This window comes from Panthera leo, chromosome C1, assembly GCF_018350215.1.
Source record: "Panthera leo isolate Ple1 chromosome C1, P.leo_Ple1_pat1.1, whole genome shotgun sequence".
Classification (NCBI taxonomy): domain Eukaryota; kingdom Metazoa; phylum Chordata; class Mammalia; order Carnivora; family Felidae; genus Panthera; species Panthera leo.
In genome coordinates, this window is record NC_056686.1 from 41,050,921 (window position 1) to 41,078,268 (window position 27,348).

Here is a 27,348-nt window from a genome sequence, read left to right on the forward strand (position 1 = left end):
TAGACTCTGGGAGAATTAAAGACATAATAAATATTTAAAAATATATTTTTAAAATAGGAAACATAGTTTGTGAGAAGAGAAAGGCGAAACTTCAAAATCACAGACTATGACACAATAATGTTGATGAATAATCAGGATTCCCATTCAACAAAAAACTGTGGACAAAGTAACTAGATGAGAAAATGGGAGAAGATATTTGAAATACTTAGGATACAAAACTCTTGCAAATAAAGAAGACAGCAACCTCTAGAGAAAAATAAGCAAAAGATATGAACAGAGAAGAAACCTACAAATCAAAAAGCATGTGAAGAGATGCTTAAAAAAATCAGAGAAATGTTAACTAAAACAGCAATGTGCTATGGTTTTATATCAATTAAACTATAAAAATCAGAATGTTTGTTGCCTGCTGGTGGCTGGAAGGAACCCTTATGCATGGTGGCGGGAGTATGGACTGCTATAGCCACTGTGGAAAGGAATTTGACATAAGTTAAGAGAATTATGAACTCACATACTCTATGAGCCCATAGCCACTCCTGGGATATATCTCAAAGAAATTCTTATGCGGACACACAAAGGATTAAAATGTTAATTGCAGTATTATTTATGAAGGCAAGGACTTAAAGACTACCTGTTTGGTGGTCTATCACCGGAGACTAGATAGCTAAAATGTAGTAAATTTTATATCGTGAAGTTACATAGCAGTCAGAAGCAATGCATTAGATGTATACACAGCAACATGAATGCATTTTAAAAACAGTGCTCAGTAAAAAATCTGAAGAAACACAATGAGATTTAAATACTGTACCATTTGCATAAATTAAAATACATCTATAGAAAATAAAAATTCACATTTCATATGAACATATACAAATGAAAAGATATACACCAAATAGAACACAGTTGCCTTTGTGGGGTCCAAGGAAAGGGATAAAAGAGAAAAAATAAATAACAAATAAGACTTAAATGTATAAACACTGGGGCACCTGGGTGGCTCAGTTGGTTAAGCATCTGACTCTTGATTTAGACTCAGGTGCTGATATCGCTGTTGCGAGATCAAGCCCCATTTTAGGCTCAGCACTAGGCATGGAGCCTGCTTAGGATTCTCTCTCTCTCTCTCTCTCTCTCTCTCTCTGTTCCTCCCCCCACTCATGCATGCTTGCTCATGCTCTTTCTCTCTCTCTCTCTCTCTCAAAGTAAATAAATAAACATTTTTTAAAAGTATTATCAGTGACCTAAGATGATAAAATGCCATGTACTGAGGAGAGTGATTAACTAAAACCTCTACACCTCCAGTCAAACCAGCCAATCAACAAATGAACATAAAACTGGAAGAAAAGACAGTAAGTATTGTATAGTTGCCCCTGGATTTGGGGATAATGAGAAATTTTTACATTCTACTTAATACATTTGTAGAATCAAAATTTTTTACATTGAACACCTGTTACTTTCTAAAATAAAATATATAAGATTTTTATATAATATAATATATAAATTATATAATATAATTATAATATATTATATGTTATATAAAGCATATAATATATTATATTATAATATATAATTTATGTAACATATAATATAATTATAAATTATATAATAAAATAAAATAAAATATATAAGATTTTTAAAGTTTATTAATTTTGAGAGAGAGAGAGGGGAGGGGCAGAGAGATTGAGAAAGAGACAGAGACAGAGAGAATCCTAAGCAGGCTCTGCACTTTCAGCACAGATCCCAACATGGGGCTGGATCCCAGGAACAATAAGATCATGACCTGAGCCAAAATCAAGAGTTGGACGCTTAACTGACCAGAATTTAAAAAAAAAAAAAAACAAACTTCATCTGGAGATTTAGGTTTCAGTGGTAGAATGGTAGTATTCAAAAGACAAGACCTGAAAGGAAATACAAAAAATTTCAAAGTCTGTGCAGAATGAGTGGAACTATGCATGCATTTTTCTCTTGTTAAATTACCTTAGTTTTTTAAATAATGCTACAATCTATCAAAATAAAGACAAGGAAATTTAACAAAGGTAAAAGCAACAGCTTAAAAAAATTTTTATGTAGACTTTAATGTTTATTTATTTTTGAAGGAGAGAGAGAGACAGAGTGTAAGTGGGGGAGGGGCGGAGAGAGAGGGAGACACAGAATCTGAAGCAGGCTCCAGGCTCCCAACTGTCAGCACAGACCCCCCCGACGCGGGGCTTGAACTCACAAACCGCGAGATCATGACCTGAGCTGAAGTTGGACGCTCAACTGACTGAGCCACCCAGGTGCCCATATATATACTTTAAAGTAAGCTCTGAGCCCAAAGTGGAGCTAGGCTTGATTGACCTCACAACCCCGAGGTCAAGAGTTGTATGCCCCAAAGTAGCAGCTTTAAAAAACCTTTGAATAGATCCTTATTATTTATTCTCTCCCCCCACCCAAATTTTGCATGAAAATCAGTATCTTTATCTGGTGATATTTGAAAATACATATCAATTGGTAGAGCATATGCCTAACTAATTAGAACAGATATTGGCAGTAGATGAGATGCTCTCATCAGACTGGAATGCCTAAAATATAGATTACCCACAAGCCAGTCCTCTAGCCCTAACACAGTGTTCAGACACAGGCATCTAAAGCCTTGCCCTTTTTCACAATGGGAAGACTCTTATGTTATAGAAAGAGGTATAAAAATGAGGGATGCCCAAAAAAGCCACTCTATAAAATGCCACTTTGGCATAAAGATTATTTTGAGTGAAAAGCACTTGAAAAACAGCAGATACAATAGGGACACTCTGATCTCTTTTCTTCCTGAAAACAGGAGATAGAACTCCTGTGTGAGAGCTGCCCTTGAGCTGCTAGGAGAAAAGAAACACTCTTATGAAGGACAGAAAGTTGAGATTAAGAGGATTCTGTACAAACAGACTTTGTTGAAATAATTCTTATCTTCCTATAGCCTCCCTGAACATTTTAGTTATTTTTCCACAATTGCCTCTCTTTGTTCAACCTATTATAAAAGCATTTAAGCTTTGCCCCTTCTTTGGGTCTTCATTTCCTTATGAGGGCTCCTGTGTCCCATAAAAGTTTATATTAAATAAATTTGTATGCTTTTCTCCTGTTAATCTGTATTATGTCAATTAAATGTTCAGGCCCAGTCAAAGATCCTAGAGGGTAGAGGCAAAGTTTTGCCTCCTCTACTAAGTCCAGTTTCCCAAGCCAGAATGTTCCAAAGATTGTAAGGCTCAGAAACTACACTAGGCACCAACCTATAACAAAAAAGGAGATGGAATACTTGCTACTTCTTCCTGACTCACCACCCAACTCCTGTTATCTAGGTGCCCTAATCTTTGACCCTGAAATTTGGTCCACACATCTCCTTCTCCATCAGACAGGCTCTTACACATTCTTGAAGATCTGGCTCAAAAGTCACTTCCTTCATGAAATCTTCCCTGAAAATACCAGCCAGAGTTTTGTTCAGTCTTTCAACTAATATTTATTAAGTACCTATGGTGTTCCAGACCCATATTATATTTGTATCCCTGTGCTATCATATGACAGCTGTGCCTGGCCTGACTCCCCAGCTAGACTGGGATTAGTCCTTGGTATACTTCTAGTAAAACAAAGGCAGGAAGGAGTCAGCATTTAATCCTCACAGCTAAGTCTGCAGTAGGTCCCGTTATTAACCCTGTCTCACAAATGTGAAAAATGAGGCATAGGAAAGTTAGATCACTTGCCCAAGATAATACAGCTGATAAGTAAACAGAGCCATGAATCAAGCACAGTGACCTCAAACAACTGGCAAACACACTAACTGTATCACTTCTGAAAATGAAAAGGCTGTCACACTGAACTCAATTGCTTGTCTGTATGTTTGTTTTTTGGGAAATTTTTGAAAAGAGGAAGATGACTTTTCGTTTATCTTAAAATGGTATTTATTCTGTATCTGCTATCTGTATTATCTGTATTCAATATAATGTAGATCCACTCATTCAATCAACAGCCTAGTACAATGAAAGGATAAGCTTTGGAATCAGACAAACTTGAGTTCAGATACTGGTCCTGTCCCTTACCAGCAGCTTGACCCTAAGCAAATGACTTGCCTGTTCTAAGCAGTTTCTGCATCTGTAAAACGAAGCTAATAATGGTATCCTCTACAATTGCTGCCATGAGGATTGAATAAGCACACTGAAGGAACTCCTCAAATTTATGGGAAGTGCTTTGCAATCTGTAAAGAGCTTTGTGAATGCCCATGATAATGTTGTTATGAGCAGGTGGTAAGAAGAGATAAGTGTAAGACTAGCAAACCTGCAAATGAGTAACAATTATTTAAAAATTAGGGCACAAAACAACAGAGAAGCAAAAGGACTTTCACAAAGTACCTTCTTTATGTTAAGAGGAAGTCTGATTTTGTTTTTAAGTGCTTGCTACATCTGTAAGAAGAAGACAACATCACCCACAGGTATAACCATCAGAACGACTCAGTAAATATTAAGTAATACAGATATTCATTTATTTTATTATTTTAGAGAAAGAGAGAGCATGTGAGCAGGGGAGAGGGACAGAGGGAGACAGAGAGAGAGAATCCCAAGCAGTCTCCACGCTCAGTGTGGAGCCTGATGTAGGGCTCTATCCCACGACCCTGGGATCATGACCTAAGCCGAAATCTAGAGGAAGATGCTCAACCAACTGAGCCACTCAGGTGCCCCAAGTAATACAGATATTTAAACAAAATAAAATTCCCTGGAAGTACTAAGATAAATTGAAAGTGAAGATCAAGTTTATACAGAAGTTTATTTACCAACAATTAATTTCATAAACACCATGATAATGATAGTAGGAATAGTGATTATTTGTTGACTATATATTTATATCAGGCACTGTACACACATGATTTTTAATCCCTGCAACAACTTCATGAAATAGGAATTCTCACTCCCTTTCCAGTGACAAGGAAATAGGAGCCCCAAGAGGCTGATGTGACTTTCCTTAGGTCATATAGAGCAAAGGAGGTAGAGTAGAAAAACAAATCCAAAGTCTGATCAAAAAGAGCAAGTAGGGGTGCCTGGGTGGCTCAGTTGGTTGAGTGTATGACTCTTGGTTTTGGCTCAGGTCATGATCCCAGTGCTATGGGCTTGAGCCCCACATCAGGCTCCATGCTGAGTGTGGAACCGGCTTAAGTTTCTCTTCCTCTCCCTCTGCCCCTCTCCCCACTTGCTCTCTTTCTCTCTCTCTCTAAAATACAAAATAAAAAAAATTAAATTAGGGGCGCCTGGGTGGCTCAGTTGGTTAAGTGTCTGACTTCAGCTCAGGTCATGATATCGCGGTTGGTGGGTTCGAGCCCCATGTCAGGCTCTGTGCTTTTGATTCTGTGTCTCCCTCTCTCTCTGCCCCTCCCCCACTCATGCTCTGTCTCTGTCTCTGACTCTCTCTCTCAAAAATAAACATTAAAAATTTGTTAAAGCAAATTAAATTAATAACATTTTTTTTTTAAAAAAAGAGCAAGTAATTTTGCTCTCCAGATTTGGCCAACCTCATGAACATTTCTCCTTCTAAGCAACATCATTTGCCTCTGAATGTAAGGTGTTTTGTTTTTGTTTTTGTTTTTGTTTTTGTTTTTGTTTTTACCAGATTACAGTTCATCCTTCTGGTCAACACAGACTTCTTCATTTTTACCCAGAAACACACTTTCAGCATCATCTTCCTTCCGCTGCCTGTCATTTCCTGGGTCCTTGGCAGAATCCTCTTCACTTCCCTCTTCTTCAACTCCCCAGATGTCATCTTCCCATTCCTTCTCCTTTTCTTTTTTCTTCTTGACTTCTCCTTCCTGTTTTATTTTTTTCCATCTCTTCATACAGTTTTATCCATTGCTTCTCTTTGTCCTATTTAGAATATGGAATTTCAAAATAATTTACAGATAGTATAAACAAAGTTAACCCACTTTAGAAATGTCTGGTGTCTTCCCAAACTCTTAAAGATTTCTGGGATGGTGTTTGTTTACATACAAATTTTCAGTCTGTGTGTGTGGTGGAGAGAACTCTGTGTATGTGTGTAATTTGTTCATAAGTAAAATTGGTTCAGATTCAGCAATCATGTACTGAATGCCTACAGCATTGCTAAGAATAGTGCTAGACAATTTATACACATTATTTCTATTCCTCACAACAATGTATGAGGTAAATGTTACTAGTTCCACTTCCTAGATGAAGGATCTAAGGTTCGGGCTGATTAAATGCCTTGCCCAAGCTGTATAGTTAGTGAGTGGTAGAACCAGAATTAGAAATCCAGGCTTTCTGCATCTGAGTCTTGTCCTGTCTCTGCTATTTCCAGTGACACAATCTTAGGGAACTCTTTGAATTTGCTTTGACCTGTGATCAGTACAAACTTGTATGAAGTCAGAAATGAGACTCCTTCTATGTTCTCCAATGTGTTCATCTAGGTCCCAGAATTTGATCCCTAAAGCCAATTTCATAGATTTTCCTACTCAGAAGTTCACTAAGGAAGGGACACAGTCCACATTCCTCCAGATGCTTTAGATGAGCATCTGGGCCAAGTGGTCTTTTACCCAGTTTTGGGGGATAAGACTAGACTGAGAACCTGCATGCCCAGTAGGTGGTGATCTTCTAGAATCCTTTTGTGAGGAAGTGCTTGGCATCTCGTTTGTGTTTCCCACATTATTAGACGCAAAAACATTCTCTTTCATTCAGGCCTTCATTTTCTTATGTCTGGAAAGCAGTGGCTACAGTTTAGGTCTCTATTTCTCCCCTTCCCTCTCATGGCTCTACTCATTCATCAGCTTCCACCCTCCTTTCTTTACCAAAACTGCTCTTGCCAAAGGTAACCAGAGACCTCCAATTCCACCAGTTTCTCAACTCCACTTGAACCTACAACAATCCATTGAGCCTATCTATTTTTTATTTGACCTCAACCAACTCATGTCCTCCCTTTTCTCCTTTCTTTATTTTTGTGTGATTGCTCTCTTGCAAACATCCTCAATTCCCTTGCCCTCCCTTAGGTAGGCAAACCCTCAACTCTGGTTAAATCCAACTCTACATGCCTGCATCAAAGCAGAGAAAATAGCTAGAGAAAACAATAAAACCAAACCACTTGTTCTCATTTTAAACTCATTATGACTAAACTCAGGCGAGCCCTTAGTGCTAGTGAGTGAGCCCACTGTATTCTGTGGTTGATTCACTTTCCTTCTACTTGGATAACTATTTCTCACCTTCTTTTCCTCCTCAAACCTCCAATATATCTTTCCCAATCTCAAGTTAAGTTGTTGGCCTTACTTCCTATTTCACAATCAGAAGAAACTTTCCACGTATTCTGTGACAGCCATGGAGTTATGCCACTTGGATTTCCCTTGAAGAAGAGCCTGTCAGTCATTTGTGAGGAGTGCAGTGAGCTGCTGGCATGTGGCAGTAGCACCTGGGGGTCCACTGCCGCATTTGAACCCAAGACATTCTGTTTCAAAGCAGCCCCTAGCCAGTGGTTGAGCATGGAGGGGGTGCTGGGGTCTGGCCATTTCTAACAGAGTACTCCTCTATAGGCAGTCTTTCTACTGGAGCCCTGTTGGGTAAGTGAGTCTTTCTCAGAGCTGTGCTGCACTCACAGAAATTCTTACCCAATCCTCTTTCCCCCCTCTTCTTTTACAGGTGCCAGACTTTTCTGCCTATTTCTGTACCCTTCACCCTTTATCTCTCCCACACATTATTCCCAGTAAATAGCCTACATTTCTAGCTCTGTCTTGGAATCTGATTCCCAAAGAATCCAACTGACAAATACCCCTCACTACCATATGTACCTGTTTTTATTCTCATATTGTTATTCTTTATGTCTGCAATTATGTATGAAATATCCATACTCAGATGGGAAGCCAGTTCATCTTCTTGGGCACTAAATCTCATCCATTCTCATATTCTCAAGAATGTTGCTCCAGAAATTCTCCTCTGCATCTCCTATATTGATTTCTGTCTTTATTGGATCATACCCATTAGCATACAAGTAGGTAGGAGGAAATTCGTCTCTCTCTGTTCTCCTTCCTTTCTTTCTTGAACCCATTTCCCCCCTATATCTGTCTACTAAAGTGGTTCTTGTCAGAGACACATGAACTCTATGTACTAAAAACAGTGGTCTATTCTCAGTCGTCATTTTTCTTGAACATTTGACACCACTGATCATTCCTTTTCCCCTTAAAACACTTCACTTGCCTTACAGGATACTACTCTTTCTTGGTTCTTTTTCTACCTTGTTTGCTACTCTTTCTGTCTTCTTTGCTTGTTTCACTTTATCTTCCTGATCTCTAAATATTGGGATATCCCAAGCTCATCCTTGAATCTCCTTAACTCACTCCTTAAGGGATTTCACCCAGCTTCATGGGGCTTTAAGTATTACCTGTAGGCTGATGATTCCTGAATTTATATCTCTTAAGCAGACTCACATTCAATGACTCTTTGACATTTGGATTTCTAATAATAATATCTGACTTAACATTTAACAGTTATGCCTTTGATTTCTGTGCCCACTTCCACCACCAAAATGCTCCTTCCTTGTTCTCTATCTCAATAATTCCATCCTCTAGTCATTTGGGTCAAAAACCTTGGAGCCATTCTTGTTTACTCTCCTCATGTCCCATGTCTAATCCATCACTACGGTGAGTTTTGCCTTCAAAATGGATCTCAGCATTTCTCATTACCTCCACTACTGTCACCTGCTTCTGCCTTTGTTCCACTATAGTCTGTTTTTTAATGTTTATTTATTTATTTTGAAAGAGAGAGCATGCGTGTACAAGCAAGCAGGGGAAGGGCAGGGAGAGAGAGGGAGAGAGAATCCCAAGCAGGCTCCGTGGTGTCAGTGCAGAGCCTGATGCGGGGCTTGATCTCCCACAAATCGTGAGATCATGACCTGAGCCAAAATCAAGAGTTGACCCTTAACCAACAGAGCCACCCAGGCGCCCCTAACTATAGCCTTTTTATTCCTATCATCTTTTACAACACAGCAGTCAAAGTAATATTTTAAACTGTGAGCCAGTTTACATCACTCCTTAGCTAAAACTGTTTCCAATCACTCCCCATTTTACTCAGGGATATGAACCTAACTATTCTCATTGTCTCTCACTCAGCTCTAATCACACTGGGCTTCTTACTCATGAGGAAACAAATTATGCTTCTACTTCAGGGACTTTGCATTTGCCGTTCTTTCTACCTAGGTTTTCTTCCCCAGGTATCTTCATGGCTTGATCCTTCCTCCAAGTCTCTTGGATGTTGTTTACTCAATGAAGCCTCTCCTGACAACCTCTATAAGAAAAGAGCAAAACTCTCACAGCCTTCTCTATTGCTTTATTGTTTTCCATAGCTTATTTTACCATCTCCCACATATGTATTGACTTATTTATATGTTTCTTGTTGGTCTCCCCTAACTGAAATGTAAGCCCAATGGTGACAGAAACTTCTCTGTTTTATTTCACTAACACAACTTTATAACCAATAACAGTGCTTTGAACAGGCACTCAACAAATATTTGTCAAGTGAACGTATGGTTTAATAATAATGGGTATCATATATTGAGCACTTACTATATGCCAGGAACTTATAAGGTAGTTGCTATCATCATTCCCAAATTATAGATGAGAAAACTGAGGATCAGAAAGGTTAAATAACTTGCTCAAGGTCATATAGCTAGTAAGTGATGGAGCCTGGATTTGAACCTCAGCAATCTAGCTCCAAAATTAATGCTCTTGGAATGCCTAGGTGGCTCAGTCAGTTAAATGTCCAGCTCTTGATTTCAGCTCAGGTCATGATCTCCAGGTTCATGGGATGGAGCACTGCTTCAGCCTCTGTGCTGACAGCACAGAGCCTGCTTGCGATTCTCTCTCTCCCTCTCTCTGTCTCTCTGCCCCTCCCCTGCTTGTGCACACACACATGCGCACACGCTCTGTCTCTCAAAATAAAAATTAAAAAAATAAAAAAACAAAACTCATACTCTTAACCAATATGTAATATCGCCTCAAAACATTATTAGATGATAACAAAACATTATTAGATTTTAACCTCTAGGCAAAACTAGACTAAAAAGTGTAAAAGGGCTTAATAGATTTTTATTTTTCCATGATGACTACTTCAATGCTTCTTTGGAAATATTAAGTATGAAAGTTCTCTCAAAAAGTTTTTTAAGCATGAGTTTAATCTGCCTACTGGGTAATCAAACCTGCCACTGGCCACAAACCTGCTTGAATAGACCTTCTTGCAGAATAAGGGAGTCATGAATCCATTGTCCCAATTATTACTCTACCCATAAAACAGTTCTAGGAGAGCAGGAAAGCTGGGGAGCAGCTCTAACACCTTCCTTCTTTCTCCAAAGCATTCATCAGAAATGGGCTTAGCAGCCACCTTCTAGATCACCACACTGTTAGCAGGGAGTATGACACAGAAGGAGTGTCAGTTCTAACTCAATAAGTTTAAGGCTGTGTGTGACCTTGGCTGTTTATATATATTCTCAGAATTTCAGTTCCTAGAGCTGAAAAATGGGAATAATGTCTGTCTCATTAGGTGATTTTGATGGCTAAGTGGGATAACTTTTGGAAAGTTCTCCTGTACAAAGTTGTGAATGTCCAATGAATATATGAGCTCTTTCCTTCCCCCTCTTCTCAGGGCCATGTGACCAGCAAATGAGATAATGACTATTAGGCTGATCTTGCAAATGCAAAGAACACTGTACAACTGAGGAGTCAGACATCTGGAATTCAGGGTAGGGGAATATCTTACTTTTCTTATTCCCCAGGTCTTATTTCCAGTCTCCTCAGCAAACTTCATCATTTGTAAGAAAGAAAATATCCAAGATGCTGCCTGATTTTACCTGTTGAAATGAAAACAGTGGGATTAGAATGAGGTTAAAAATCTTAAAAATTCGCTTGGGGGCCTTGCTAAAATGCAGATTCTCAGACCATGGACCCAAAGATTTTAATCAATAATTGAGGCAGAATGAGGGAATACAAAGGTGATTAATAATACGGAGCATCCAGAATGTTGTACCACCTTAGGTGATCCACTCTAGAAAGAAGTTCATTTACTATTTCCCAAGATTCTGTGTCCCTCAAACCTCTGACCACTATTTTAGAAGATTATAATGAAATTTTCATTACTCTGCTAGGCTCCAAATTGCTGCCCAGTGGCTCTTGCCCCAGCTCAGATTGACAGCATCTACCTCTGATGCCACTTAGAAATGCCCTTTTTAAGCTTCTCTCCTTAATATAATAAGAAACATTAAGAGAACATAAGGAAAAGAAAAGGTTTGACAAGAAGTATGGGCAGAATTTAGATTCTTTACCATATTTCTCTCTTTTCTTTTTTTTCTTTCTTTTTTTTTTTTTTTTTTTTTAGAGAGAGAAAGAGAGAGAAAGCACATGTACGAAAGCAGGGGAGGGGAAAAGGAAGAGGGAGAGAGAGATTCTTAAGCAGGCTCCACACCCAGCGCAGAACCTGACAGAGGGGATGTGGGGGGGAGGGTGTGGGGGGAGTGGGAGCTCGATCCCGTGACCATGAGATCATGACCTGAGCTGAAATCAAGAGTCAGATGCTTAACCTACTGAGCCACCCAGGCACCGCTCTACTTTCTTAAAATAACATATTTAGTATTTGTAATTAAAGGAAAAAGTGAATTAAGTCAATGGCATATAATAAGTCCAGTGTTTGTTGATTTAATGATATAGGAACAGAATACAAAGAGCACAAATCATGGGTCAGACAGACCAGCTCAACCACATACTAGCTGTATGACTTTGGGCAAGTTACTCAACTCCCCTGGGCCTCTTCCCTCTTAAGTAAAATATTGAGAATAACTCCCTTGCAGTGTTGTAATGAGAATTCAAAATAATATATGTAGGGGCACCTGGGTGACTCAGTTGGTTAAGCATCTGACTCCTGATATGGGCTCAGGTCACGATCTCACGGTTTGTGAGTTTGAGCCCCCCATATGGCTTACTGCTGTCAGCACAGAGCCTGCTTTAGATCTGTCTCTTTCTCTCTTTGCCCTTCTCTTGCTCACATTCTCTCTCTCAAAAATAAAAATAAAACATTAAAAAATAAATAAATAAACAAAAAAATATTTGTAAAGCACAATATCTGGCAGTTAATAGTCACTCAATAAATGACAACAATTATCACAACTTTTCAATATCTGGATATGTTTCAGAAGGAGCAAAAAGAGAGTCATTCTGTATTTTTTTAAGCTTATTTATTTATTTATTTATTTATTTATTGTGAGAGAGAGAACACTTGTACGCACACCAGGGCAGAGCAGAGAGAAAGAGAGGAAGAAGGCAAATCCTAAGCATGTTCCATGCTGTCAGCACAGAGCCCAGCATGGGGCTGGATCTCAGGGACTGAGCCATGTAGATGCCTCTGTATTTTTTTTTTTTTTTACTTTAGCAGTATGTTAAATAAATCAACAAGTTAATTGTGTGGGAGCAGTTGTGTGACCAAAAAGAAAGTTCACGGCATAAGTTATGTGTCCCTCCTCCAAGGCTTGAAAAAAGTTTTATTTTCTTTAAATGAGAAGACTTTTGTTTGGTTTATATAATCCTACCAACCCTGCCTCCAACAGAAGAATGAAGGACAAAATAGCCACTTTGAATAGAGATTGTTATTTTACTGGGAGCCATGATTTAGTCGGTTTTAATAATTCCTTCTACAACTTTAAGATATTTTTTTTATCTTTGGGATTTTTTTTTTCTCTTTTGAGTTGGAGATTTTTTTTCTCTTTTGAATCATCAGCAGTCTTGGTTAGAGAACTGGTCATTTATTGGCTCTTCCATTTTCCTTATTCCAACAAAAAATGTTCCTAATCTTCTCTGTTCTCTTCAGTGCCCCCTTACTCCCATCCCCCTCACACTAAACTCTTGGTTCTGCATTCAGCTAAAAATCAGGACATGAGGGCTAGTTCTGCTTCCTAAAACTTACTAGTGCAGTGATCTTGGTCTATAAACATCCTCTCTATTCCTCCATGTTATCATCTGAAAAATAGAAGAAAATAGACCTTACGTGCTTTCTTCACACAGTTCTCAAAAAGAAACATAAAAAGCTTCTGCACAGCAAAGGAAACAATCACAAAACTAAGAGGCAACAGACAGAATGGGAGAAGATGTTTGCAAATGACATATCAGATAAAGGGTTAGTACCCAAAATCTATAAAGAACTTAGCAAACTCAACACCCAAAAAAATCAAGTAATCCAGTGAAGAAATGAGCAGAAGACATGAATAGACACTTTTTCAAAGAAGACATCCAGATGGCAAACAGACACATGAAAAGATGCTCAATATTGCTCATCATCAGGGAAATACAAATCAAAACCACAATGAGATACCACTTCACACAGGTCAGAATTGCTAAAAGTAAAAACTCAAGAAACAGATGTTAGTGAGGATGTGGAGAAAGGAGAACCCTTTTGCACTGTTTGTGGTAATGCAAACTGGCACAGCCACTCTGGAAAACAGTGTGTAGGTTCCTCAAAAAATTAAAAATAGAACTACCCTATGGCCCAGCAATTGCACTACTAGGAATTTATCCAAAGCATCCAAAGGATTCGAAGGGGCACGTGCACCCTAATGTTTATAGCAGAGCTATCAACAATAGCCATGTTATGGAAAGGGCCCAAACGTCCATCAACTGATGAATGGGTCAAGAAGATGTGGTATACACACACACACAGACACACACACACACACACACACACTGGAATACTACTCAGCAGTGAAAAAGTATGAAATCCTGCCATTTGCAACAACGTGGATGGAGCTGGAGGGTATTATACTAAGTGAAATAAGTCAGTCAGAGAAAGACAGATATATGATTTCACTCAGATATGGAATTTGAGAAACTTAACAGATGAACATAGGAGAAGGGAAGGAAAAATAAGATAAAAACAGAGAACCATAAAAGACTTAAATACAGAGAACAAACTGAGGGTTGATAGGGTTGTGGGGGTGGGGGTGGGTTAAATGGGTGGTGGGCACTAAGGAGGACGCTTGTTGGGATAAGCCCTGGGTGTTACATATAAGTGATGAATCACTGGATTCTACTCCTGAAGCCAAGACTACACTGTATGTTAACTAACTTGACAATAAAGTAAATAAAAATAAAAATAAATAAATAAATAAATAAATAACAAGAGAAGAAAAGAAAAGAAAAGAAAAGAAATAGAATACATAAGAAAACATTTTGTTAAAAAAAAAAAAAAAAAAAAAAGAGGTTAGAGTGGGAGAGAGCCAAAGCATAAGAGACTGTTAAAAACTGAGAACAAACTGAGGGTTGATGGGGGGTGGGAGGGAGGGCAGGGTGGGAGGGAGGGCAGGGTGGGTGATGGGTATTGAGGAGGGCACCTTTTGGGATGAGCACTGGGTGTTGTATGGAAACCAATTTGACAGTAAATTTCATATATTAAAAAATAAAAAATAAAAAAAAAATAAAAAAAAAAATTTTATACTCAAAAAAAAAAAAAAAAAAAAAAAGAAAACATTTTGTTAGACTGTGAACGCTGAAAAGCTCACTGAAAGCTACCTGTTTCCCGTGCTATCCCAGTTGAATCATAAAACGGAAAGAGGGTAGGTTTGGGCACTTTATTAGCTATAGCATCTTGACAAGTCAAGTCACCTCTTGAGCCCTCTGCTTCCTCGTAAGAAAAAGGGAGACCTCACAGACCATATGACTTAAGAAATATCAGCCTGCGGGGTGCCTGGGTGGCTCAGTCAGTTAAACGTCTGACTTCAGCTCAGGTCATGATCTCACTGTTTGTAAGTTTGAGCCCCACATCGGGCTCTGTGATGATCTCAGTGCCTGGAGCCTGCTTTGGATTCTGTGTCTCCCTCTCTCTCTGCCCCTTCCCCCCACCCCTCACACTCTATGTCTCTCTCAAAAAATAAACTAAATTAAAAAAAAAAAAGAAATATCAACATGCTTTGCATTGTGGCAAAGCTATACTCACTGCTTTTTTGTGTCATTATTCCTTCAAAGATCATAAAGAGTCCCAAAAGTAAGAGAAAGAATTTTCTTCCTTTGTGGCCATCTCCCCTCAGCCTCTGTCCTAATGAAAGAATGTAACCACTTCTGTCTAAACAACAACAATAATAACAAAAGCAAGGTGATAGTGTATGGATGTGTCAGAACAGAGGGCAGGAAGGGTGAGGGATCAGGCAGGGAAATTAACCAGTTTTCTAGGCTAGGACCCACCAGGAGGACAGCTGGGCTCACAGAGCATCTGAAGGCTGGAAACCCTGATAGGGACAGGGCAGGTAAGGGAGTTCCCACCTATAGGCATGCTGAGAGTCACTAGGTTTTTACAGTAAGGTGTAGGGACCCTATGGTAAACTGGATGTGTCCAGCTGGTTAAGTGTGTAAGGTGAAGTAGGATGTGGGAGTATCAGACCGAATTAGAACTTAGAAGGAAAGGATGCCTGCAAGGGTGATGTCAGCATCATACAGAACTGTGTCACAAGAAAAACAATAATATAAAAAGATAATGCTGGAGTTTTAGAAATCTAGTCTCTCAGGCTTTACCCAGACTTGATGGATCAGAATCTGCATTTTAATAAGATCCTCTAGTGATTCATATGCACATTAAAGTGCGAGAAGCATTCCTTCAGCGTGATTTAAATTCACAAATAGAAGGTTTGCCTGCTTGGAGAGGTTGATAGAACTCAGAACTATTAGTGCCTCAGTTAAGCATCTGACTCTTGGTTTCTGCTCAGGTCATGATCTTACAGTTTGTGAGTTCAAGCCCTGCATCAGGCTTTGAGCTGACAGCGCAGAGCCTGCTTGAGATTCTCTCCCTCCCTCTCTTTCTGCCCCTCCCCTGCTCTTTCTCTCTCTCTCTCAAAATAAATAAATAAACATTTAAAAAAACAACTAAATACATTTTTATAGATGAACAAATACATAGTTTTAAATGTATACTTTAATGTTTTCAGTGAAAAAACCCAATAGATTTTAAGAAAACAATCAAATTAGGCATATGAACATGACCACATATTTACACAAGATATAGAAAGTTCCCATTATTTATTAAAAAGAGAAAACTGAGCGGTCCCTGAGTGGCTCAGTTGGTTGAGTGTCCAACTCTTGATATCGGTTCAGGTCGTGATCTCACTGTTTGCGAGATGGAATCCCTGTGTCGGTGTGGATCCTGCTTGGGATCCTCTCTCTCCCTTTCTCTGTGTCTCTGCCCCTCCCCTGCTCTCGCACTCTCTCTCAAAATAAATAAATATTTTTTAAAAAGAGAGAGAGGGGCGCCTGGGTGCCTCAATTGGTTAAGCATCCGACTTCAGTTCAGGTCATGATCTCACAGTCCGTGAGCTGGAGCCCCATGTCGGGCTCTGTGCTGACAGCTCAGAGCCTGGAGCCTGCTTCAGATTCTGTCTCCCTCTCTCTCTGCCCCTCCCCCACTCATGCTCTGTCTCTCTCTGTCTCTCAAAAATGAATAAACGTTAAAAAAATTAAAAATAAATAAAAATAAAATAAAAACAGAAAGAGAAAACTGTAAAAAAGAGATAACAATGGCAACTTGTGCAAAGTGTATCTACATTCTTCATATAGGAAAGGAAGGAAAGAACAACATGTGTCCCTTGGTTCTTTCCTTCCTTTCTTCCTCCTTCCTTCCTTCCTTCTTTCCTTCCTTCCTTCCTTCATCCTTCCCTCCTGCCCTCATGTCCATATCTCTTGAAACCCTACAGTGTGTGTAGTAATTTACATACATCATCTCCTTGCACTTCCACGCCAGTCTCACTGAGCTAGGAAACCAAGAAAGTGGAAATAAATAAAGTGGAAAATAACTAAACCAAGAAAGCTTCATAGAGGCAGTGTCTTGTCCAAGAACCCTTTGGCAGCCCTGTACTGTAGAAATCACTGGTCAGAGACAGATTTCCCTGGCTATGGAAACTTCCATGATACACTCCAAGACAAGTGGCTGTAGTTTCTAGAGGCTCTATTGTATAGTGGGTTATAATCAATAAACGTTTTGTTTGATTCCTGTCTCTACCACACACTAGCTGTGTGCTCTTGGACACATCACTTGACATTTCTGAGTCTCAATTCTGTCAAATGTAAAATGGTATAAGAAGAGACAATAATACATTACATAGTTATGAGAATTAAAAGAAGCAATATAGGTAAAGCATTGACCCCAGTCCTGTATTTACCAAAAGTGAATTCCCTTCCTCTCCAAAGGAATTCCAAGACTATGTAGATTTCAAGGTTTTGTTTTTTTTATAGATTGCAGTTTTTCAGAGGCCTCCTGGGCTAAGGCCTTCATTCTGGAGCTGGCTCTTGAGGCACTCTTTTCTCCTGGGTTGGGAAAGAATCCTCCTCATCTTCAATAACTGGTCTCAAAGGAAGAGAGAGAGAGAGAGAGAACAACTCTATGAAGACCTGAGTATATGAGCCCTCCAATCAGAACCAGGAAAGATGACTGGCAGAGAGAAAAAGACTAGGTCAAGAATTGTCATCATGGCTGGGCCAATCACACCCAACATCTATTTGGGGATTTTAATATTTCAAGATTTTACCACATCTCTGATGATTCCCTTTTACAGCCAAAAAACACCCTCAAGAATCATGCAGGACCTTGGGGGCGCCTGGGTGGCTTGGTCGGTTAGGCATCCAACTTCGGCTCAGGTCATGATCTCATGGTCCGTGAGTTCGATTCCCGTGTCGGACTCTGTGCTGACAGCTCAGAGCCTGGAGCCTGTTTCAGATTCTGTGTCTCCCTCTCTCTGACCCTCCCCCGTTCATGCTCTGTCTCTCTCTGTCTCAAAAATAAATAAACGTTAAAAAAAAATTAAAAAAAAAAAAAAAAAAAGAATCATGCGGGACCAGTAGGGCAGTGTAAAGTTTTGGAACCCTGAATCTGGCCTCAGAAAGATCTGCACTCAAATCTCAGCTTTTCTTTTTACCAAATGTGTCTTCAGGCAAATTATTTATCTTTTCCGAACCTCAGTGTTCACTTTTAGAAATGGGAGATTTCATAGTGAGAATTAACTGGCATTTGCAAAGTCTTTAATATGGTGCTTGGTACATGGTAGGGACTCAGTACATTTTAGCTATTATGATTTTCAGGATGAATATAATTAGCCCTGTTTTAAAGATGAGCAGTTTGAGGGTTAGAAAGATCAAGATTCATTCAAGTCTTGTGATTTCCAGCCTGGAACTCCACTTTGTGAAAACTTTAGAGGCAATGTTGATCATTGGCTCTGAGCTCTGAGAACTTTACCTGCCAAAGGTCCAGGCCAGAAACATTGATGTTATAATAGTGACAAATGGTGGGATCAGGCTTATATTTAGCGTTATCTATTCCTGGATGAATCCACTACCCCTGTTAACTGGGATTGTCAGCGATCTCAGGTTTCCATTGTTCCTAAGCAAAAAACCAAAGAGTGCACATGGCATTAATATTTTTCCATTCTTCTCATGCAATCAGAAAGACCAATTTATAAAGACAGTTGTATTTATACAACTTATAAAGACAGTAGGATTCCTGTAGCTTCTTTCCCTTTCCTCAAGCTAATGAATGAGACTCTTCCAAGTTCTCCTTTTACCCAGAGGGTAGAACAAGGTGGCAGAGACCCATTCTAAGCCTGGTTCCATCTCTGTGCATAAGTTTGTTCATGACATTAAGAAAATGTAGCTTCACAGGGAACACCATCTAAGACTTTGGCACTTGGGCCATTCTCTTCCTAGTATATGACACAGGAAACTGTGGCCCAATAAAATCATCAGTTCTGTCAAACTGATGTATCAGTTTGATGCAAACTGCTTGCCACAGTTATATCTCTGGACTATTTGATAGCCAATCCTTTTAGTTTCTTCTCACTTCTGACATGAGGTCAGGAGTTGGTCCTTAAAGAGAAGTTCTCCATCCTCACCCCCAACACCTTTGGCTTATTCATATCCCACCTTTCTCTTTCAGGATCAGTTCTGAGACTTCCAGTTCCTGACCTCAGACCCATTTTCTGTTTTGACCATGTTTCTTTGGCTGCTTTCCACCATTGTGGACAAACCCCTTGTCTAGGGCTGCCTAGATCTCTCCCTCCCAGCATTGACCTTTACCAGACCACCAGGTAGGCACTGCCCTGAGAACAGGGCCTAGATGAGGCTACAGTCTTATGGGGAGTGGGGGTGGGGGTGGTGGTGAGGAGAAAACCGCAGGATCTTAGAGTTTCTGTTTTGTAAATTATACCTTACATCTCTCTCTTCTGTCTTATTTCTCATACCTGTTGCAAGGAAAGGCCCCCTTCACTTTATACTTCAGGTTTGGCGTCAGAGGCCCTTCCCATTCCCCATCCACTACCTCATTCCAGTCATCTGGCTTCTTGGCATTTCGGTCTGGGATGTACTCAAAGTCCTTCCAGTTCTAAAACAAAATGTTCCTTCTTTAGGACAGGTGAATGGGCTGGGATAAAACTGGGGTCCCTACAGTCAGGCTAGACCTGACTCCCTAACCCTGCCAACCTCCTGTCCTTACCCCTATGAAAGCCCAGCTCAAGATTCTTCAAACAAATCCAATACAGGAGAGAAAAAGCCTTTAAGCAACTCTCGCTCTTCCTCAAGTTGTCACTATCACTTTGACATTGAATACTTCAAGCTCAAATAAGTTGGAAATTTCCATTCTGTCTGACCCTCTCCCTCCTCGATCATGTGTCCCTATGGTCAGAATAAGTCTTCTAGCCTGTATCACTCTTTCTGAAGACCCCCCTTGGTGATCTGCTTTGTACCCAGAATGCTCCCAGACCTGTACCAGTCTTCCCTTTTACTCCAGGCCTCTTCTATTTACCAAGACAAAACTCCAAGTCACAAACAACCTACCCTGACTTTCATATTTCTTCTGTTGTGGAGCCTCCAAAATTTTGTTTTATCTACCTAGCAGGTCATCTTGGTGCTGACCATTTGCCCAGACTGACTGAAAGCTTCAATGCTAAGCCAACTAGACCCTGTCATTCAGTAACATTGCAACTGGGAAAGTTCTCTAGTTCCTCAGCTGTCTCAGCCACTTTTTGATTCCTGAGATGTAATAGTCAACATCCCATCATGAGGGCTATAGTCTTCATAGATCCCTGCCTATCTAACTGCTTTCCCTCTTCTCTAATTTTACTCAGCAGGGAGCACAGAGACCTGTAGCCTCTCCCCTCTCCCCCAGGCCTTGAGCCAACCCTGATTATATCAGGTACATGGTCCTCAACAGGAGTGAGGGTCTGTGGTTAGTCTTGCTGCTCTAAGCCTGCTTACTGCACCTGGAAGAAGACTCACCCCTAATTTTCCTGTGGTGCCAAAGGCACAGACACAGCCTGCTCACCTGTCTTAATTCCCTGACTATGCTTCCCTCCCATGAGACTGGATCCCTTTGCTAAATCATCCTACACACAGCTGAGCCACTGCCCACCTCTCTGCAGGCCTCTTCTTAGGAGTTCCAGCCACTGGGTCCCATGTTGCTCCTTGTTTAACCCTAAACGTCTTTTCTGCATGAGAATGAATCTGCTCTGACCTGTGGAGAACCGACAAAATAGCTAAGGCCCTCCATGCCTTGCTCCAACAAACCTTTCCAACTTCATCTCCCACCAGTCTTCACCTTGAAATTTATGCTCCCAAAATAGTAAACTGCTGCTTTCAATTCTTTTATGTAGCCATGTTGCTTTCCACCTAATTTTTGTGCCTCTGCTCCTGCTGTTCTCTGGGTCTGGAATATCTTCCCTCTAGCCCAATTTCCCACTTCCCTTGCTCTAATAAATTCAGTGTTGAAATCCAGTACATTTTAACATATAAATCCTGTATATTAAAAGAACTTACTATTTTCTAATCACTATATTATGTGTGTTAGCTCATTTAATCCTCACAACCACCTTCACACGTAGGTATTATAATAATCCCTGTTTGTGAAATTGACTTTCATAGCAGTTACATTCCTTGCCCAAATGTAACTGCAAGTAGGTAGGAGTCTCACAGTTAGTAAAGGGTGGAGCTCAGATTTCAATCCATATCTGTATGACTGCAGTCTATGTTTCCGACCCCTAGGTTAACCCAATCACTCAAGCATTGCCTCCTCCTTCCAAGACCACCACCCGAACCCTATCACAGGCTAGGTTAGGAGCCTCTTTTGGGCTCCACAGGATTTGGGCTTCCCTGACTCTTAGCACTAATTACACAGTGTGACCTCTGTCTGTGTACTTGTCTGCAAACTCCACTAGATTCTGAATACCAGGAGGATTCTCAATCCCTGGATTGTGCTATTCATAGCTATATCCAGGAGAGCTTTGCAGTGAGTGATAAGAAATCAGTGAATATATTCCACACACTCCCCATATCAATAACTCTGGAGTCAGAGATCCAGATTCAAATCCTGGTGCTAATGTAGGTATATTTGCCAAGTCACTTCATTTTCTACGTGTTGTCTGTTTCCTTATCTATAACAGAGATCAGAGCACACTGTTCACAGAGGCTGTCAGAAGGATCAATAGAGTCTTAACAAATGTAAGTTGCTTCCCTCTTTCCTCCACACCTCTTTGGATACCAATATTTAGCTGGATACCTCTTGGAGTGATTAATGCCCAGTTTCTGCTTCTCTTCCCAGCTTTCTTCTCCCAGGCCCATAGCTGACATCTCCATCTGTTTCCCAGCCAAACACTGTCTAACCTCAGGTTTCTTATCTTTAGGACCCTCTATTTGCAGATGTTCATCCCATTTCCTTGGTTTCCAGGCATAGAGGTCTTTTATCTTCTTGGGAGACAGGAAGTCTCAGTCAACTTCCAGACCCCCAGCAGCCACTTGCTAGTTGTTGTTGATTTTGACCTCATAAGTAGCATTGGGTGAATGATCAAAGTGTATAGTTGAGTATCTTTATTGATCTAGAAAGAGGATAGGGAATATTTCAGCTCCACTATTGGACATCTTTGGACCTCAAGCATTAAATGCACCACCTAAAACAGTTCCTGAATGCCATCCCCCAAATATACACAAACATATTTCACCACACCCCTCCTCCCATTTCTATGATTAATTCAGTAGAGACTCTGGATCTTTTTCTCCTAAGTACATACTTCTTTGGCTCCCCTGACCCCCATCCTTCAGCTCCATCGCAGTTCTGGTCATTCTCTGATGTTTTCTGTTTTTCTGTCTGTGCCCCTTGACTATAAGCTTTTCAAAAGCAGAGGTCATGTCTGACTCATCTGCTGTGTTAACAGCTTCCAGCACAAGGCCTACCCCAGAGGAGGACTTCAGGGAGCCCTTGCACATACAGTCCTCTCACAGTCCTGCTAGCAAAGGCCTTGAGCCTGAACATAATTTCTCCAGTGACTCAGGTCCTATGGGCTTCTCTAGACCCAATTTCTGCCTCTCCCCCGCACTCTGGTTGTGCTGAGTTACTTACAGTACCACTCTTTCTCAGGTATTTTTTACTTTTCTCATGTGATTGCCTCTTCCAGGGATTAAATCCTCCCTAAAATTGTCACACTCTTTCACAAGACCAATTCATGCTCATCTTTCAAAACTCAGCACAGGCAAGACCTCTAGGAAACATTTCCTAAGGCTCCAGGTTGTGTAGAGGGCTTCTTCTGTGCTTCCCCAGACTCTGATCATACTAGGTAGTCCTCTCCTTTTCTTGATTCATACCTTCACTGGACTGTGAGTTCTGTGAGGTCAGAGGCCATGTCTGGGGCTCACTTTATCCCCACCCCAAGTCCCAACACAGAGTTGGAATTTGGTGAATGCCGACTGAGATGCTAAAGAAATCCAGCTACTATCCTCCAGCTAACCTAGATCTCTCTAATCTAATGCTACTAAGACAAGCCCATCACTCATATTTTAGCTTAGTACCCGCCACCTTGCCCATCCCTTCAATATTTAGCAGGGCAACAGGGCCATGCCAAACGTTCTTCCAAGAGAGGACCTTATCTAACTTCCTTTCAGAAGTCAGGCTCCTATGTGAACTTCTGTAATCTATAGCACTTCTCTATATTTTCTGATAGTATTTAATTTATAGGGTTTTTGTAAAGGTTAAGTGAGATAACACATATAAAATGCTTATCCTTCCCCCTAGGCTGAAGACCTGCCCACATACTTACCCTGAATTTGATGGTCTTGTTGTTCTCATGCTATTTCCCTTGATAATGAAGGATGACCTGCACTTTGTTGTTGCCAAAGCCACAGGATGTCAGGGCCTAGAAATTAAACCCTAATACATGGTGTCACATCATTTTTAGGCAGTTTGCCTGGTCTGAGGCTAAGACAGACATAGCTAATATATTAATCAGGGCCCCAGCAAGAAACAAAGAGCACACTCAAATTTAGTATTACTTGAGGAGAATTTAATAAAAGGACTATTTACAAAGATAGGGGACCTTGATAAGGCATAAAGAATAGTGCTGTGCTGTGGGCTGGCAACAGAAGGGCTATTCCTACCCTTATCCCTGAAGGGGCAAAGAGTAAGAGTGATTACCAGAGCCTGGAAGAAAGACTCCTGTGGGGAGGGTGGCTGGAGGGAAGCTGTGACTTTCAGTTGAGAGCCACAACTCTCTTTCCTCCCTCTGATCTACTGCCAGGACTTCCATTGACCAAACCCAACCAGAAAATCCCTCCTGTGCCAGGAACCTTATACCATATCATTTAGTTCTTGTGACAAGCATGTGTTACTATCTCCACTCTTAGCTGGGAAAATTGTGGCTTAGAAAATTTAAGTAACTCACCCAAAGTCAAAGAGCTAATAAGTAGCATTGCTGGGATTAAACCCAAGCCTACTAAGAAATAGAGCCTGGGGTTCTTTCTGCTTTGTGAAAACTTTAGAGGCAATTGTTGATCAGTGGCTCTGAGCCTGGAGAGCTTAATGTGACAAAGGTCCAAGAATAGGTTTTAACCTAGTTTTTCAACCTCACTCCCCATGTTCTTCTTGACTATCCTAAACACACACACACGTACGTGCGTGTGCAAAGTGCTCTAGCCACACTGGTTTCATCGGTTTTCTACTTGCATTTCAATTTCATGCCTCTGAGCTTTTGTATAGCTTCCTTTGTCCTCATTATATTTCCCCCACCTCCTTCTCTGCCTATTAACATCTAACTCATTCTTCAAAGAACAATTAATACCCCATCCAAAAAGCCCCCCCAGTTGACTGAGTCATGCCATCTTTGTAGTCTCATAGCACCTCATCAATATCTTTTTAAAAATATGTCTTGGAGCAGCTGGGTGGCTCAGTCAGTTGAACAACCAACTCTTGATTTCCACTCAGGTCATGATCTCACAGTTGTGGGATTAAGCCCAGCATGGGGTTCTGCACTGGGTGTGGAGCCTGCTTGAGATTCTCTCTCTGCCCCTCCCCTGATCACATGCATGAGCACACTCTCTCTCAAAAAGAAGTAAATGGATAAACAAATAAATAAATAAATAGAAAATATGTCTTTCATTCTGCCTTTTAAAAAAAATTATTCACATGCTTGCTTCCCCACCAAATAGAAGGCAAAAATATGGAGTAGAAAAAAGCACAGGCTTTAATCTGAATAGATTGGGTTTGAATTCTGACTTCCCACTTACTCACCTTGGGCAAATTTCTTGCCTCTGTTTCCTCATCTGTAAAATGGAGCTATTAACAGCTGAAACTGCTTTGGTTGTTTGAGCATCAAATAAATAATATTCATATGAAAAAAATCACATTTGAAAAAGTATTTCCATTTTCCTTACTACAACCATCTCATACATAAACATATATAAACTCCTTGTAAGGAGGGTGGATTCTGACAAAAAGAGAAATGGGCGAAGACACATTCAGGCACCCAGAGTGCTATATTGTTCTATGCATGCAAGAGCTTGAAAGATGAGGGAGAAAGAGTTGGTGGGGGAGGGGTGCAAATAAAAAAAGGGAAAGAGGCTGAAGAGGAAAATTTTGGCAAAAGCTTGAAGCAAGAAATCTGAAACTCCCTGGGAAAAGAAAGAAATTTTTAGGGAAAATTTTAAGAAAATTTTGCTGTATGACATGTGGCATAATGCTTGCCTCTGACTTTGTGCAAAACGTTTGGTAAAATCCACATTCCTCATCAGTGCTTTGGGAGTTGGATTAGCTTTTATTGTTGTTTGTTGGTTTAAAATTTTTTTTAATGTTTATTTATTTTTGAGAGAGAGACAGACAGAGTGTGAGCAGGGGAGGGGCTGAGAGAGAGGGAGACACAGTATCTGAAGCAGATTCCAGACCCTGAGCTGTCAGCACATAGCCCAATGTGGGGCTTAAACCCACGAACCACGAGATCATGATGAAGTTGGTCGCTTAACCAACTGAGCCACCCAAGCACCCCTTTTTGTTGGTTTTTAAATCTCAACCATCATTCAAGATTGGAGCTAAGTAAGAGCTGGACTCCTCCAAGGAAGCCTAGTGACATATTTGAGGTTACAGATGCAATACTCTGGACTCATTATGGATGCTTAATAAAGATGATTTATATGACCTCTTGGGCCTTCTCTCATCAAGGGCAGGAATCGCTTTCAAAGCAAAGCCATATTGTAGTAGGTGCATTTGAGGGTGTCTACACAGTTTATGGTTCCTTTCTCCCTTTTTGAGAACTGGGGAATGTATCTCTGTATTGCAGCCTTGTTAATAACCATGTGACTCTCTACCTCTTTTGTCTATTTATATTAACATTTAAGCTTAAGGTCGCTTTTTTCAGGTCATTGAAAAGTCTTACTGTGTAGGAAGGTGGATTAGAAATTTCCTTTTTCAGGTCAATCTGAGCCTCTTCAACAATTACAGTGCCTTTCATTAAGACCTCATGTGGCTTATAGTGACCACTATCAGAGAGCTTACAAGCATGCTGTAATGATCAGATTCTGAATGCCTATCCTCCTGGTTCAGGGTATCAGGAAAGAGTTTTGTATACCTGCCACCACAATCAATGCCTTGCTCATGTTTTACTGAAAACTGAACCACCAAGGTCTCATTCTCATTGCTAAATGGCTTAAACCTGGTTGAAAGGGCATAAAACTTGGCATCTTCGTTGGTCTGGAGACCCGGGAGCAGAGAGCACAAAATCTTTAGGCTTAAGTACTCAAAGAGCAGCCAGAGAGACCCAGTACTTGGTATCACCAATCTTTGATACTTTCTTACATACCTACTATGTGCCAGGTGCTATCCTGGACACATTACCTTATTCAAGCCTCAGAAGAACCCTGCAAAATAGGTATTATCTCTACTTTACAAATTAGAAATCTGAGTCACAGGGAGTGAAGTGACCTGGCTAAGCCCTCATGGCTAATAAGGAACTAAACTAGGATTTTAATCCATGTTTGTCTGATTCTTTCTTCGCCTTATACCATTCTGTCTTTAATGCTCAAGAGATAAATACTGTTCTGCAGCTTTACGAAACAAGGCCCTGTTTATCCCAAGAAGCACAGAATATTTCTAGTCTATGTACATTATCTTATAGATGAGGAAACCAAGCCCCAGAGAGGAAAATTATTTATCCAGATCACACAGTCACAAACAACAGAAGCCAAGTCTCCTGACTTCCAAGCCAGTGGTCTTTCCATTATTCCATGCTGCTGCCCAGCTTACTGGTTTTGTCTCTGTCACTTAAATTCTCGAAGTCTCAGTTTCCTCATCAGAAAATGTGGATAATTATTCCTACCTCATAGGGATCCCATGAAATTCATATGGGTAAGAGATGTGAGAAGCACTTTGTACATTGTCAACATAAAATGCAAGGGGCTATCATCATTCATGCTTAGAGAGGGTCCTTCCTTCATGATTCCACAGCTCTCTGCACGTCCCTGGGTCACACTAAGTTGCAACTAGGTTTATTTCAGTCTCTTTGAATAGTTTTTAAGCTGCTGAAGAGAAGGGAAATCTTCATATTCCTGGAATCTAGGCCAAGGCCTAGCATAGAAGAGATGTTCAATAAATATGTGTTAAATTGCACAGAAGAATCACAGGTGCTGATTCAGCTATCTCTGGAGCATTTATTGCATACTAGTCTCTGTGCTAAACACTTTCATGTCTGATATTGCATTAGGAACTGTGTATTTTAGAGAGTATGCTTACTTCACTAAAGACCTCAAGTGAGGCCAGAGAAGACTTCAGGGCGAGGGAGTGGGCCAAAGGGAAAGAGTATTGAACCCATAAGCAGAAGACCAAGCTCTGAATCTCTGCTCTACCAGATCCTGCTATGTAGTCCAATGCAATCCCCTCCATCCTTGCTGAACCTCATTTGTACCTAAGAGCCCTTCTGGACAACCAAAGGGAACCTAATGCACTTGAGTGGAATGAGATCTGAGGAGCAACAAATCAGAAATCAAACTGAGAGGAGGTGGGTGGCTGTGCAGACTGCCCCCAGAGCCACCAAGAAGCAGGCGTCCCA

The 27,348-nt window shown here is 40.5% G+C and overlaps 1 pseudogene; it reads right to left on the bottom strand.

Moving 5' to 3' along the window:
* Positions 1 to 9,179: 9,179 nt before the first annotated feature.
* On the bottom strand, positions 9,180 to 27,182 carry LOC122225875 (annotated as a pseudogene).
* Positions 27,183 to 27,348: the final 166 nt, after the last annotated feature.